General features: G+C 42.0%; 1 protein-coding gene and 1 pseudogene across 5 annotated transcripts in view; both read right to left on the bottom strand.

Moving 5' to 3' along the window:
- Positions 1 to 13,050, bottom strand: part of GRM8 (glutamate metabotropic receptor 8) — a 767,368-nt gene that overhangs the window by 540,150 nt on the left and 214,168 nt on the right. The gene's annotated exons all lie outside the window — the stretch shown is intronic.
- On the bottom strand, positions 5,494 to 5,737 carry LOC116759686 (annotated as a pseudogene).

Here is a 13,050-nt window from a genome sequence, read left to right as displayed (position 1 = left end):
TACAATATATCCATATGATTTACTATCTTCCTGTAAAAGAAAAATGGCCATCTTGATTAATGGGATAATCTGTGAATCAACTGTGCTAACTTTTCTAAATTTCATACCTATTAATTTTAATAAATTTCCACTAATTTCTGCATTATGAAATTGAGTGGGAATATCTAATGTCTTTACAGAATGCTTTACTACTGCTACTACACTTCTGCAGTTTTTAATACCATTTTGTGATCTTTTGATCATCCATACCTACCATCATAAAATGTCCCCCCCATTTTAAGTAGCTAAATCCCAGGTTATCAAATTGATTGTGCCACGAGTCATGAGCACCAGAACTGGTGTTTAAAAGAGTATACTGCAACATAAACTGGCAAAAGCCTCCGCTCTGCCTCATTCTTGATTGGGAGCATTTGGTCAGTTGACCCCTGTCACCTTTCATCTTGCCACCTCACACATACCAGTACCCACAAACCCTGCACACTGTGTACTGGGGTGGCAGCAACAAGAATAAAGAACAGCTAGAGCTATTTGCCAAGGAAAATGCAACTTAATGATATAAATAAATGATCCCACAAACGACACCAAGTTTTCAAGCTCAAGTAACTAGAAGAAGGTGTCATCACTTTGAGACTAGAAAATTGAGATGTGTGTCTGATGAAGGTCATTTGGAACTTGTTGGGTGTAGGGCGATGGAGAGGCATTCCGGTTAAAGAGTAGCAGGCAACTAGAAGTGGGATACAGATACCTGAGTAAGAGAATTGGTGTGGACATATAGAGTTTGAGTAAAGATAATACCTATCTGAGAGACAGGAAGAATAATCTAGAGAGAGAGAGACATGGACAGAAAAGAAAAAGAAATATAAATGAATGGATAAATATGTAAGAGAGTACTTAGAGAATGTTTAAAGTTAGAATGGAAGAAGAGGACAAAAAATGATGCCTAAAGAAAAGAACGAACAGCAGGTGAGAGAAGAGCCTTGAAACTTATTCATTCATTGTTAATTCATTCAACAAATATTTATTGAGGGTCTACTCTGTCATAGGCACTGTGCTAGACACAGAAGGGAGGGAGAATATAGTCTAGGGGGAGTTTATAGGCTGGTGGAAAAGAAAGCAAGACATTGAACAAATAACAAATCTGTACCCCGGCTCCCATAAGTAAGTATAATTGTGATAAGTGTTCCAAAAAGAAGGAAAAAAAAACAGGTCCAGGTGCTGGGGGCATATATAAAAGGGAGCTGCCTAATCTTTCTGAAGTGTCAGGGATGATTACTCTAAGGAAATGACATTACCTGGCAAATGAGTAATTAGAAAAAGAGAGAGAGAGAAAGCGATCACCAAAGACAGAGTGAGCAAAGATACCCCAACACTAAGGAAGAGAAGAGTAAAACACACAGTGCATAGCTATAAAGAGGCCACTGGCGACCTTGAAGAAGCCTCCTTTTCTTCTTTCCTCTGCACTTTCTACTCTAATCCCAAAGCCACTTGGGACAGTTCAGGGCTGGCGTTGGTGTTGGGGTTAGCATGGACACAGCTGTTTTACCCAAAAACTACTCGCCAGTTCTGCCTTACTAATAGAACCCTAAGTTCTTTAGGGTGACAGTGAGCCCAGCTAAAATGCTCATTTCTCCAGACTGCCTTGCAGCGACGGTTGACTTCATGACAGCTCTGAGCAGTAAGACAGAAGCAGAATGCTGCTGGGGATTTCCGGAAAGTTTTGCTTTTGCAAGAGCAACACAGGCCCTTCCTGAGTGACACCTGGTTTTCCTTTTCCTACCTTGAATGACACCATGAGTCTGGAAGTGAAGCAGCCATCGTGCAACGTGAAGCAATTGTAAGAATGTAAGTTTCATACTAAGGATGACAGAACACTGGAACATAAAGGGTGGCTGGAATTTTGAGGGTATCCTGGAACCACTGGACCAATTCCAGACTCTCTACCTATGGGCTTTTTGTTATGTGAGAAAAGCTAACTCTTATTTGGTTAAGCCAAGTTAGACCACTTTCTGTTACCTGCAGTCAAATATAATTCCTAATTGACACAGGGTTGTAGTGGGGTGGGAAAGGGTGTTATCTTGTTAAAAGTGATCAAAGTAGGGGCGTTATCTTCTTAAAGGTGATCAAAGTAGAGATGATGACCCGGACAGAAATAGGAATCAAAAACTATTCCCAGTCCCATTTTACAACATAGACATTGTTAGTGCCACAAATACATGGCATAATCAAGCTCTTCAATAACATAAATACTACCTTATGTAGGAGAATGCTTTGGAACTGTAAAAGTTATCCCCTCGAAACTGTTTAGCTTATACAGAAAACTGGTATATTTAAAGACATCTGGGCTTCCCTGGTGGCGCAGTGGTTGAGAGTCCGCCTACCGATGCAGGGGACATGGGTTCGTGCCCCAGTCCGGGAAGATCCCACGTGCCGCAGAGTGGCTGGGCCCGTGAGCCATGGCCGCTGAGCCTGCGCGTCCGGAGCCTGTGCTCCGCAATGGGAGAGGCCGCATCAGTGAGAGGCCCGCATACCGCAAAAAAAAAGACATCTAGTTGTCACATCATAACATTTTTTTTTTTTTTTAATGTTGGGGGTAGGAGTTTATTAATTAATTTTTTTTTTTTTTTTTGCTGTGTTGGGTCTTCGTTTCTGTGCGAGGGCTTTCTCTAGTTGTGGCAAGCGGGGGCCACTCTTCATCGTGGTGCGCGGGCCTCTCACTATCACGGCCTCTCCCGTTGCGGAGCACAGGCTCCAGACGCGCAGGCTCAGCAGTTGTGGCTGACGGACCCAGTCGCTCCGCGGCATGTGGGATCCTCCCAGACCAGGGCTCGAACCCGCATGCCCTGCATTAGCAGGCAGACTCTCAACCACTGCGCCACCAGGGAAGCCCCCCCATAACATTTTCTAAAAAAAAAAAAAAAACAAAATCTACATCATTGTACATTAATCAAGACCATCTAAGGAAGTGATGAAAACGTTCTGAGAACTCAGCCATGTGCTGTAGCAGGTGGTGGACATTTAAATGGCATTATTTATCATAAGTAGCATTTAAGGAGTATCTCAGAGTCTCTGATTCCAAAAATGTATGTCAATTTGGCAAGAGACCAGTGCTTTTTTAGTTATTAAAGCATAAATAGGTTTCCAACACTTTCCTTTCCCTAATTAGATACATTGATTTGTCATGACGCTCCCACTTTGAAGGGTATTGTAAAGTCAGCTCTGGCCAGCCTGATCAAGAATCATTATACTGGCACATTCTACAATGTTGTTCACTGTAGCACAAATTTTACTGTAAAGTGTGCCCAATATGATGCAGCTTTGAAGCCCAAAACCTTAGGATTTCAATCCTATCTCTAGAACATGCTGCTTTACCTGAAGCACGTTACCGAATCTATCTGAGCTTTGGTTTCCTGAACACCTACATTGTGAATATTAAATGAGATCCTTTAAAAACAAACAGTCCACACAAAGGTCTACACGACTATAAGCCCTCTGCAAATATTATCTCCTTTCTCTTTTGCCCATTCCTATACTGCACTGCATTTGAAGAATTTTCATTAAGCTAGTAAAATCTGTTCCTACAGAACAGATCCCAACCTAATTAAGCATAACATGAAGAGAAGGTTTCTACTTAAATTCTGAAGCAGAGATACAACATACAGAATCTTAAATTCTGAAGCAAAAATTATCCACATACAGAGGGTGGTAAAAATCACTTGCACCCGTTTTTGGAATATCATGCAGACCATAAAAAGAATATTTTAAGGACCGTTTCCATTTTTGAAAGACTGAGTTAGTGTTATGTAATGGCCAAGCCCAAAGCCCAAATCATACGTACGCCTCCTTGTCCTATAGATGTGGGGTGGCGGATATGCCTGGGTACAGCCCTGAGCAGAAAGGGTTAAGAATGGAAGATGCTTCCTGATGAAATACGTTTGCTCCCATCACCCTGTGACCCTTACATCCACAGCTGTCTGCCCCACAGCTGTCTGTCTCCCTCACCTTGGACCAGTCCAGAGATAGAGCAAATATCTCCTCAAGGAAAGCAGAGAGCCTCTCAGTTCTCCCTCTCTCCATCACCTCCCCGATGAGTCATCTCTCTGACTACTTCACTCCTTTAAGGGCAGTCTGGCAGGCAAGGGACAGTGAGAACAAAACATTTATAAGCAGGACCCCAGTGATAAAAACAGTAGCAATATTTATGGATACTGAGAATTAATTTCTTTTTCTTGCAGGAAATATGAGTGATAACATTTCCTTGGCCAGTCTCAAAAATGTCAATTCATTTGTTTGTTAATACAAATGCATTGCCTCATTCGTTCTCTGATAGGAACGTTGAGAGGAGTGAGGGGGGGAGAGAAGAATCATTATTGTCACCCTATAATTATTCAGAGGATGTTTCATTTTATTTTATGTTAGAGTGGCCAAATTTGTATTATTTCTCTGTTGCCCTAATCATCATGATAAATCATGAAATAAGAATCTCAGTGTCCAATTACCATTCAGAGTAGATACAGGAAAGGAATTAAAGCTTTCTTTCTAAGTGGAAGAAAGGGCAATTCCACAGAGCTTCCTCAGGGAATGTACACTGTGCTGAACAGTACATTATTGAAAAGAGATAAGCAATTGTGTGATGTACAATTGCCAACACTTTCTTGTCTTTCAACTCTAGTTCTAAATGCTTAGGAGGAATAATATCGTCACATTTTTCAAAGGCTGCTACAGGAGAAAGCCACTTACACTCACATTCACAAGTAGTGTAAATACAGCAGTTATTATTTAAAGAAGAGACACAGAGACAGAGACCAAGAGAGACAAAGAGACTGAAGTCTCTTTGAGTGACTGAAGTCTCTTAGAGTGCCACGGCCAGGTTTCAACAAAACCCTGCCCTCAGCACCAGGCTCAGGGCTCCCATACCTCACCAACTGCTTCTTTAAGGACCTCAAGCTGGAGAGCTACAGCAGAGGGAAATGTTTTTCTTCAAAGAAATGAACTTCTAAGAGATATAATAAGCCAAACCTAAACTCTTAAATTATTTTCTTTCTTTGGTAATTTTTCCTTTTCCGCTAATAAAGGTAACAACTAAGTGATACTAATGTCCAGCAGGTCAACTGCATATGAGTCAATCTAGTCACTATAGCTGTAGGTGGTGTAAAAGAAACAAGTGAAGCAATCCGGTTGCTTGGACAGTTCAATCGATAAATCAAAGTGGTAACTCTGTGAAATTATACCTAAATTAAATATCCCAAAGTAGACTTTGTTTCGAAAAAGGCAACATCTATCTTATAATATTTCTAGAAAATCTATTACCTGTCATGGTTTTTTTTTTTTTTTTTACAAAAGTTTATTCTTAAATGTACAATAGGTTCCAAGACAACATTTCATTCTAGCTATAGGTGGCAACAGATGTTATGGCAGGGAATCCAGATGTTTAACCCAGATGTTTAAACAGGAATGGAACGAAGGATCATCATTGCCTCAGGCACAAGGAACAGCTTAGTGTTTGCCAGATTTCTTAATTCCACCTGTGGCCAGGGGGCCTTTCCCTGCGGCCTTCAGCTTTTAGCTCCTCGAGTTTCTTTTGCTCCTCCTTCTATTTCTGCTTGAATGCCTTATCTTCCTCGTCCATCTCCTTGGCTTGCTTCTTGGGCTGCTTCAGGGCCTTCTTCTTGCCACCTTCGCGCCCGACGTGGCGCCTGCCGCCCCTTCCCCAGACCCTGCCACCGGATGCGGCTGTCATGGTATTTTAACACAGGGACGTCGGCGATTCACATAAAAACATTTTTAGAAAATAGACGAATTTAGCCCCACAGTTAATAATGTCTAGTTATTAAGTTTGATGGACTAAATCCCACCATTTTTTTTTAAGGTAGGAAGTACAAGACTAGATTCAGATTAGAACAAATACTGCAAAATATAGTGAAAAGATATGGACCATTTTTCTCTCCCCTGCTTTTGGAAGGTTTTGTTTGTTTCCTTCTATTCCAGCTTATAATTGAGTTCAATCTGATAAAAGTTTGTCCTCCAAACCTAAGTCCTATGTTTTAGGCAATTAATAATTGGCAACAAGCTTAAAATTGCACTTATGAGTTCTAACTTTTCTGTCTAGGAACTAGCTGGCTCACAGTCCAAACATGATAGTAATTAATAGTTAAAACTGTGTTTGGATCTTCTTAGAATAATACCACTTATTATCCTACTCTGCATTGATGTTTTTTCTTTTCTTTTTCCAACAGAAATTTTATTATGGGTGCATAGATCACTGTATGGGAAATACCTGATTTCTAAGTAATCTTTGAAGGAGTAGTTCTTCAAGTATAGTTCCACTGTAACCTATAAGGATCTTCTAGATGTTTGGAGGATTAGTCCAAACTCTAATTCATTAAAAAATATTTAAAGTATAGCTGATTCACTTTGTTATAAAGCAGAAACTAACACACCACTGTAAAGCAATTATATTCCAAAAGAGATGTTAAAAAAATATTTAAAGTATAGAATACAGTTTCTACTGCAAATGACAATTTCTAATATAAAATACAAAAATGAAAAAAAAATTACTATAATGACTCTTTACCCAACCCAAAGCACCCTCACCCACCTTTGGCATGGGAAAGAGAGAGGAAGAGGCTGGGGGGGAGGGGAGTCCTGGGGTCAGGGGAGAGCAAAGGATTTGGTCACTGGCAAAAAGGCACGCAAGAATAGATCAAGATCAGTTTCCAAGATCATTTCTTCTAGGAAGCAGCATGTGAACCAGGAAAAAAAGACATTAGCAACCGAGGCATTTTTACTAGTCAATAAAATCCCATTGATTTTATAGCAAGAATATTACACCTTTCTATACATTTTTATTTCACCAATCACCTAAATTTTACAGCTTTTTATAACACCTAAAAGGCAGTGTAGTATAGTGACCTGAGTTCAAAACCTAACTCTCCCACTTAATTTCTCTAAGCCTCAGTTTCCCCATCTATAAAATGGGAATAATAATATCTATAATATGAAAACATGTTTTTAAGTGCCTTACAAAAAGCCTGCCATGAGGTAGGCACTCAATTCATGGCAATAACATAATGTATTAGATATAAAAATATTAACTGATTTCTAGAAACCCACCTGTGCCCTTATTTTTGCATGTGCTACCATTTGAGTAGTTGCACACTTTCACTTAAAGGATATTTTTTTCTAATACTCAGAAGGAATACTTCTTTTATGTTTCAGCCTTACTTTGGTTTTCCAAACTATTTTCTTCATAACAGGCTTTCTCTGCTTTCATCGTGAATTTTTTCTTTATTTAGAATAAAAAATAAATGTTTATGAATTATTTATAGTTTATTATGGCAAAACATATATATATATATATATTTTTTTTTTTTTTTTTTTTTTTTTTTTTTTTGCTGTACACGGGCCTCTCACTGTTGTGGCCTCTCCTGTCGCGGAGCACAGGCTCCGGATGCGCAGGCTCACTGGCCATCGCTCACGGGCCCAGCCATTCCGCGGCATGTGGGATCTTCCCGGACCAGGGCACGGACCCGTGTCCCCTGCGCTGGCAGGCGGTCTCTCAACCACTGCGCCACCAGGGAAGCCCGCAAAACATATTTTTAAGTCTTCGTTATCAGTTTGTGCCAACAACCCTCATGCTGCTTGGAGAATGGCATAGCATGTGCAAAGGGGACAAACACTGAGAATACTTTCTCCCTATACAGAAAAAAGATAAATTAATTTCTAAGCCTGGAAACGTGTTTTTAAATCAGAAATTTCTCTTTCCAAATATTCACAATAACTGGTCATCTTCTGAAATCTAAAACCATGATTATTTCTCCTTTAAGTTTTAAACTATTAATTTTACATTTCGAAGGAATGTTTGCTCAGAAGCAAAAGGCTTTGATCATTTCATCAAGTAAAACCTGTAAAATTGATTTCATGGAGACAGACCAAAAACCTCTCCTTGGCTGACAAAAAATTTCCAATTTAAATCCGTGGTCATCCCTCATTCAACGTTTGCACAGCTCCACGGAATCTTGTTTGCTCATTGAAGCAAGGCCCTCCATAAAGAGTGGGTCCCACTGTGTTTTTTCTCTATACCATAACATGTCAGCCTATTAAAACCCACAACATCTGAAGGGCATTTTAGAAAATGATTTGGTAATTTTTCTGAGATGTATTCCTGACAATGCCTGTGACTTCAAAATATCTCTGCAACTAGAGAAGAATGTTTCAAGTGTTCCTTTTGATACGAAAGTCTGTAAATAAAGTAGTTGTTTACAAAGATGGAATTTAGTCAAATACGGAATTGGTTTTAAATCACTGCATGGCTAAACGTTTGCTTGACTAAGCTGATAGCTTGTCAAGTCTTGTATTTGGTTATTAACAGCTGCCATTTCTTCTACAGCATCTCTGGTGCACATTCCTGTGAGGATTAAATAAGGTAAGAGTAATTAACATGCCTAGCACAGGGCGTGGCACAGAGTAAGCGCTCAGTACATGGCAGCTGTTAATATTTTAATAGCAATTATTTTACAAGTGCTATGGAACCGAAAGAGAAAGCAAGTGACCTATCCAGCATTGGCCAGCAGGAGTTTCCAGTGTTTCCTTGATCTTTTTTCTAATCATCATTACTGATGACCCCAACAACGGAGATTTAATACTTTTTTGTCTCTTTCAACTGAGAAAATAGAGAGAGTTGCTGTTGAATTGGTCTCCCTGCTTCCACTCCTGCCCTCATTCTCCCTATTCTCCACACAGCACTCACGTCATCTCACATACATCAGACCACATCCCTCTCCTGAATGAATCCAACCCTCCAAAGACTTAACTTCACACCGAGAATAAAACCCAACTTTATCCTGTGGGCACGACGCCTCCCAGGAACTAATCCATGACCTTGTCTCATGCCATGTCTTCCCCACTTCTAGTCAAACTGTCCTTTTTTCTGTTCCTTGCCTTGTCCAAGCCTGTTCCCACCTTGGGGCCTTAGCGCCTCCTGTTGCCTTTGCCTACAAAGCTCACCACCTGTTATCTCTTCTCACAAACTCTTCAGCTCAAAGCCTACATCCTCAGGGCAATGCCCCCCGCCCCATACCTAGAAAAGCATCTCAGTCCTGCCATCCCATTGCCCCCTCCCATCTGGCTCTAGTACCCATTCAATTGTATTTCCTCCACTTCTCTCTATGACTTTTTTTTTATGTAACCAATTTTTGGAGAAATCTCCACTTACTGGGATATAAATACAAAAGAGTGTCCCTAACAGTGCCATGTCAATCCCCCTTTCTCGAGAAGAAATGAGTCCTTTATGGCATCTTGGCCAAAATCCATAGCTTCTCAGCCACCTGTGGTTGACAGCTGTCTCAATTTGGTCTTTAAGACTTGAGCCTCTTCATTTTCAAATACTACTCATCTCAAAGTTCATTCAAAGCTACTCTCTTCCCCGCCCCCATCACAGGCTAGACCATAGGGTCTTATGGGAGAGACTGGAGTGAAATCCACTATGTTTACACACTTCTTTTCTTTCTTTCAATTCCCTCACTCTTCTGCTCCCAGACACTGGGCTCTCAGAGAACCTCAGTCTCACCCACCACACCCAGGAGAAGGAAGTTAGTCTCTTTCTCTTTCTCTCTCCTATTTTGTTTGACTTTTGGAGTATGACGGCATTTTCCCCCATCCTCCCTGCCAGAGCGTAAGTTTTTAGTTCCGCTATGTGCTACTTCAGGGATCAAGAGCTGCCTCCTCTTTAGGGACTTCCCTGGTGGTCCAGCGGTTAAGACTCTACCTTCCAATGCAGGGGATGCAGGTTCGATCCCTGGTCAGGGAGCTAAGGTCCCACATGCCGTGCAGTGCAGCCAAAAATAATAATAATAATAAAATAAGAGTCCTCTTTAGTTCACTGGTCCATCTGTTCATTCTTTCACATGAGCAACCATGTGTTAGGCGTTTGGTATGTTCCCCAGGGCTGCGGCGGGCATACATGTAAACATTCCTCTGAGTCTCCTGTACCTTCAACATTTACCTCTTTTTTCCCTTGCAAGTCATGTACAGCTCAGTGGCAGTCAATATCCTGTCCAAAGACAGTCCACAAGATGGCTGACCAGGAGCAAACTCTATTATCTCTGTTTAGCTAAATCTCTGTAATTCTGAAAAATAGAGGAGCTAGGCTTGCTCTCAGTAGAAACGGCTATAGCTGCTTTCATTCAGCAATTAAAATCATATCAATTCTCGACAACTCTGAGAGAGGGAGCCTCCTGTCAGATAAGCTATCATTTTTTTAATAGACTTTAATTTTCAGAGAAGTTTTAGGTCTACAGCAAAACTGAGCCGAAAGTACAAAGAGTTCTCATAGAGACACACAGACACAACCTCCGCCACTATCATTGAAGAGAATTTTTTATGTGCCTGGACATGCATTGGTGGTAAAGGTTTTCTCTGTCTTTTTTTTTGGTACGTGGGCCTCTCACTGTTGTGGCCTCTCCCATTGCGGAGCACAGGCTCCGGACGCGCAGGCTCAGTGGCCATGGCTCACGGGCCCAGCTGCTCCGCGGCATGTGGGATCCTCCCGGACCGGGGCACGAACCCGTGTCTCCTGCATCGGCAGGCGGACTCTCAACCACTGCGCCACCAGGGAAGCCCGGTTTTCTCTGTCTTATTGTGATTCAGGATGGTTCTAATGAGTCTGCTGAGATGAGAAGTGGGGTTTTCTGAGGGAAACCCTCTTCCCCCCACCTTTCCAGGAAAGCAGCCACGGTACCTTTGCCTTTTCCCAAGTTAAGAGCCCCAAGACTTGGTCCAGTTCCTGTACTCAGCTACTCCCCAAATACTGCAAGTGGAGCCAACCTAACTACTGGAGGCTTCATGCTCCCCATCTTATCAGCTGCCAGTAACCAGCATGGCGTAAACACTGCCCCCTCTCCCCAGCCACACCACGCTTCCCTGTCCTGGGTTCTTCCAGTGGACCTCTGGGCTCTGCCTTTAGACACATGTCCTTTCATCTTCAAGGGTACAGATAAAATACTCACTTCTTACTCTCTTTAGAGAGAAGTCAGGGATGCAGCCTCACTGCTAGGCTCCACGAATACTCTCCAAAACTTCTCCTGCTCTACTCCAGAGACAGCATCAAAAAAGACCTACAGATTCTACCAGGGAATGAGATGCTACTCCACCATTCTGGAGACACCCCCAGGGTCGGTTCACTCTAAGCCCTACTCACCTAGCTCCAAGGAAGGGAAAGGCCCTCCTACCTCTCTGTCACAGGGAGGGAAGGGAATAGCCAAGCTCTGAATATGCATCGCCAAAATGCTGACTCCTACCACTTCCAGCCTACTTACATTGGCTCGTGAGAGTGGGTGTAGTGGTAAAAGCTCATTCTTATTTGGTGCCTCTCAGAAGCACTGCAGGAGGGCTGTTCCAGGGGCCAGCAGCACCTTGAACACAGAGTCGCACTGAGTTCTTCAGGTCCTCAGCTTTGAGCTGAAGCTCCAGTTCCAAGACTAAGGGGGAAAATACCACTGCCATGTAATGCTTTACTCTCTGTCGCTCGCAACTCGCTCCTTTGTTACTCTCCACCACCTCGGTCTACCCTCAGCACCCAGAAAAGCACTGGACACTTAGTAGGTGCTCATTAAAGATTTGTTAAATGAATCCTGTTTTGAACGCTTCTAAAACAAGAAGTTACACCATAATGAAGCCCATTACATACTGAAGAGCCCTAGTGTTTTGAAATCAAGAAAATGTTTATCCATTTTATGTATCTCTGCCTAATACAACAATAGAATAACCCCTTTTTTTCTTCGTAGCATCCCTTTCAAATGTTCCCAGATAGAGATGATGACCCTGACTCCTTTTCTTCTCCAGGGTTCTCACGCCCCATGGTTTCCAGACCTGCACTGACCATCTTGGTTGCCTTTCTTTGAAGCACTAATAGCGCGTTTAAGAAGTGCTCTACCAGTGATAAGCAGTCGGACTAGCACTTCCTGAGGGTTGGACCCTCCTTTTCTGTTAATGCAGCTGCACTTGCATTAGGATTTGGGTATTTGCTGTGTGGGGTTAATTTTTTCAGCAGAGGATCTACATAGTTGGCTCACGTTAAATGTATGGTCAACAGACCTCAGATTCCTTTCTATGGGTGGACAAATGTCACACCTTCATCTCCTACACTGGCTTAAGTGATTTTTCACATGTAAATGTTGAATCTTACATTTAGCTCTGTAACATTTCTCCCTTTTGCTTTTGCCCTTTTGTTCGTCTCCGGAGGTTTGTTTTTAATCTGGATATCATACTGACATATTCAAGTTGTTATTACCTGCAAATATGACAAACACATTTGCAATGTCTTCACTTAGACAATTGTTTTCAGTGACCTGCAGAGAATGGAACCAAGTCAGAGCCTTGGGGTGTCCTAGGGACATCCATTTGGACTGGCACTTCTTGCATATGGCTGCTCGCCCAACTGCAAATCCACCTAAATCTGCCTAATGTTGCCCTCTTGCAGCCCACATTCTAATCCCTGCCACCACCTTTGTTTTTATAAAACTCTAGAGCTTTTAAGAAATACTCTGGAGGGCTTCCTTGGGGGTGCAGTGGTTAAGAATCCGCCTGCCAATGCAGGGGACATGGGTTCGAGCCCTGGTCCAGGTCCACATGCTGCAGAGCAACTAAGCCCGTGCGCCACAACTACTGAGCCTGCGAGCTACAACTACTGAAGCCCACGCGCCTAGAGCCTGTGCTCCACAACAAGAGAAGCCACCACGATAAGCCCACGCACCGCAACGAAGAGTAGCCCCCACTCGCCTCAACTAGAGAAAGCCCACGCACAGCAACAAAAACCCAACATAGCCAAAAATAAATAAATAAATTTATAAAAAAGAATACTCTGGAGAAATAAAAATATGATATCTACAACAGTCCCATGATCTATAGATAAGATCACCTTATTCTTGAAGGTATGTTTAAGTTAGTATGACATATAGATAGCTTGCTTCCTTTCCTCATAAAAACAACTAGTGAATTATTTTATAAATTATCACAGGCTGTCCTGATTAACATCAATATGGTTGTTCTGATCTT

Source organism: Phocoena sinus, chromosome 9 (assembly GCF_008692025.1).
Source record: "Phocoena sinus isolate mPhoSin1 chromosome 9, mPhoSin1.pri, whole genome shotgun sequence".
Classification (NCBI taxonomy): Eukaryota; Metazoa; Chordata; class Mammalia; order Artiodactyla; family Phocoenidae; genus Phocoena; species Phocoena sinus.
The sequence above is the reverse complement of the archived record's forward strand: the minus strand, read 5'-3'. Positions and strand labels throughout refer to the sequence as shown.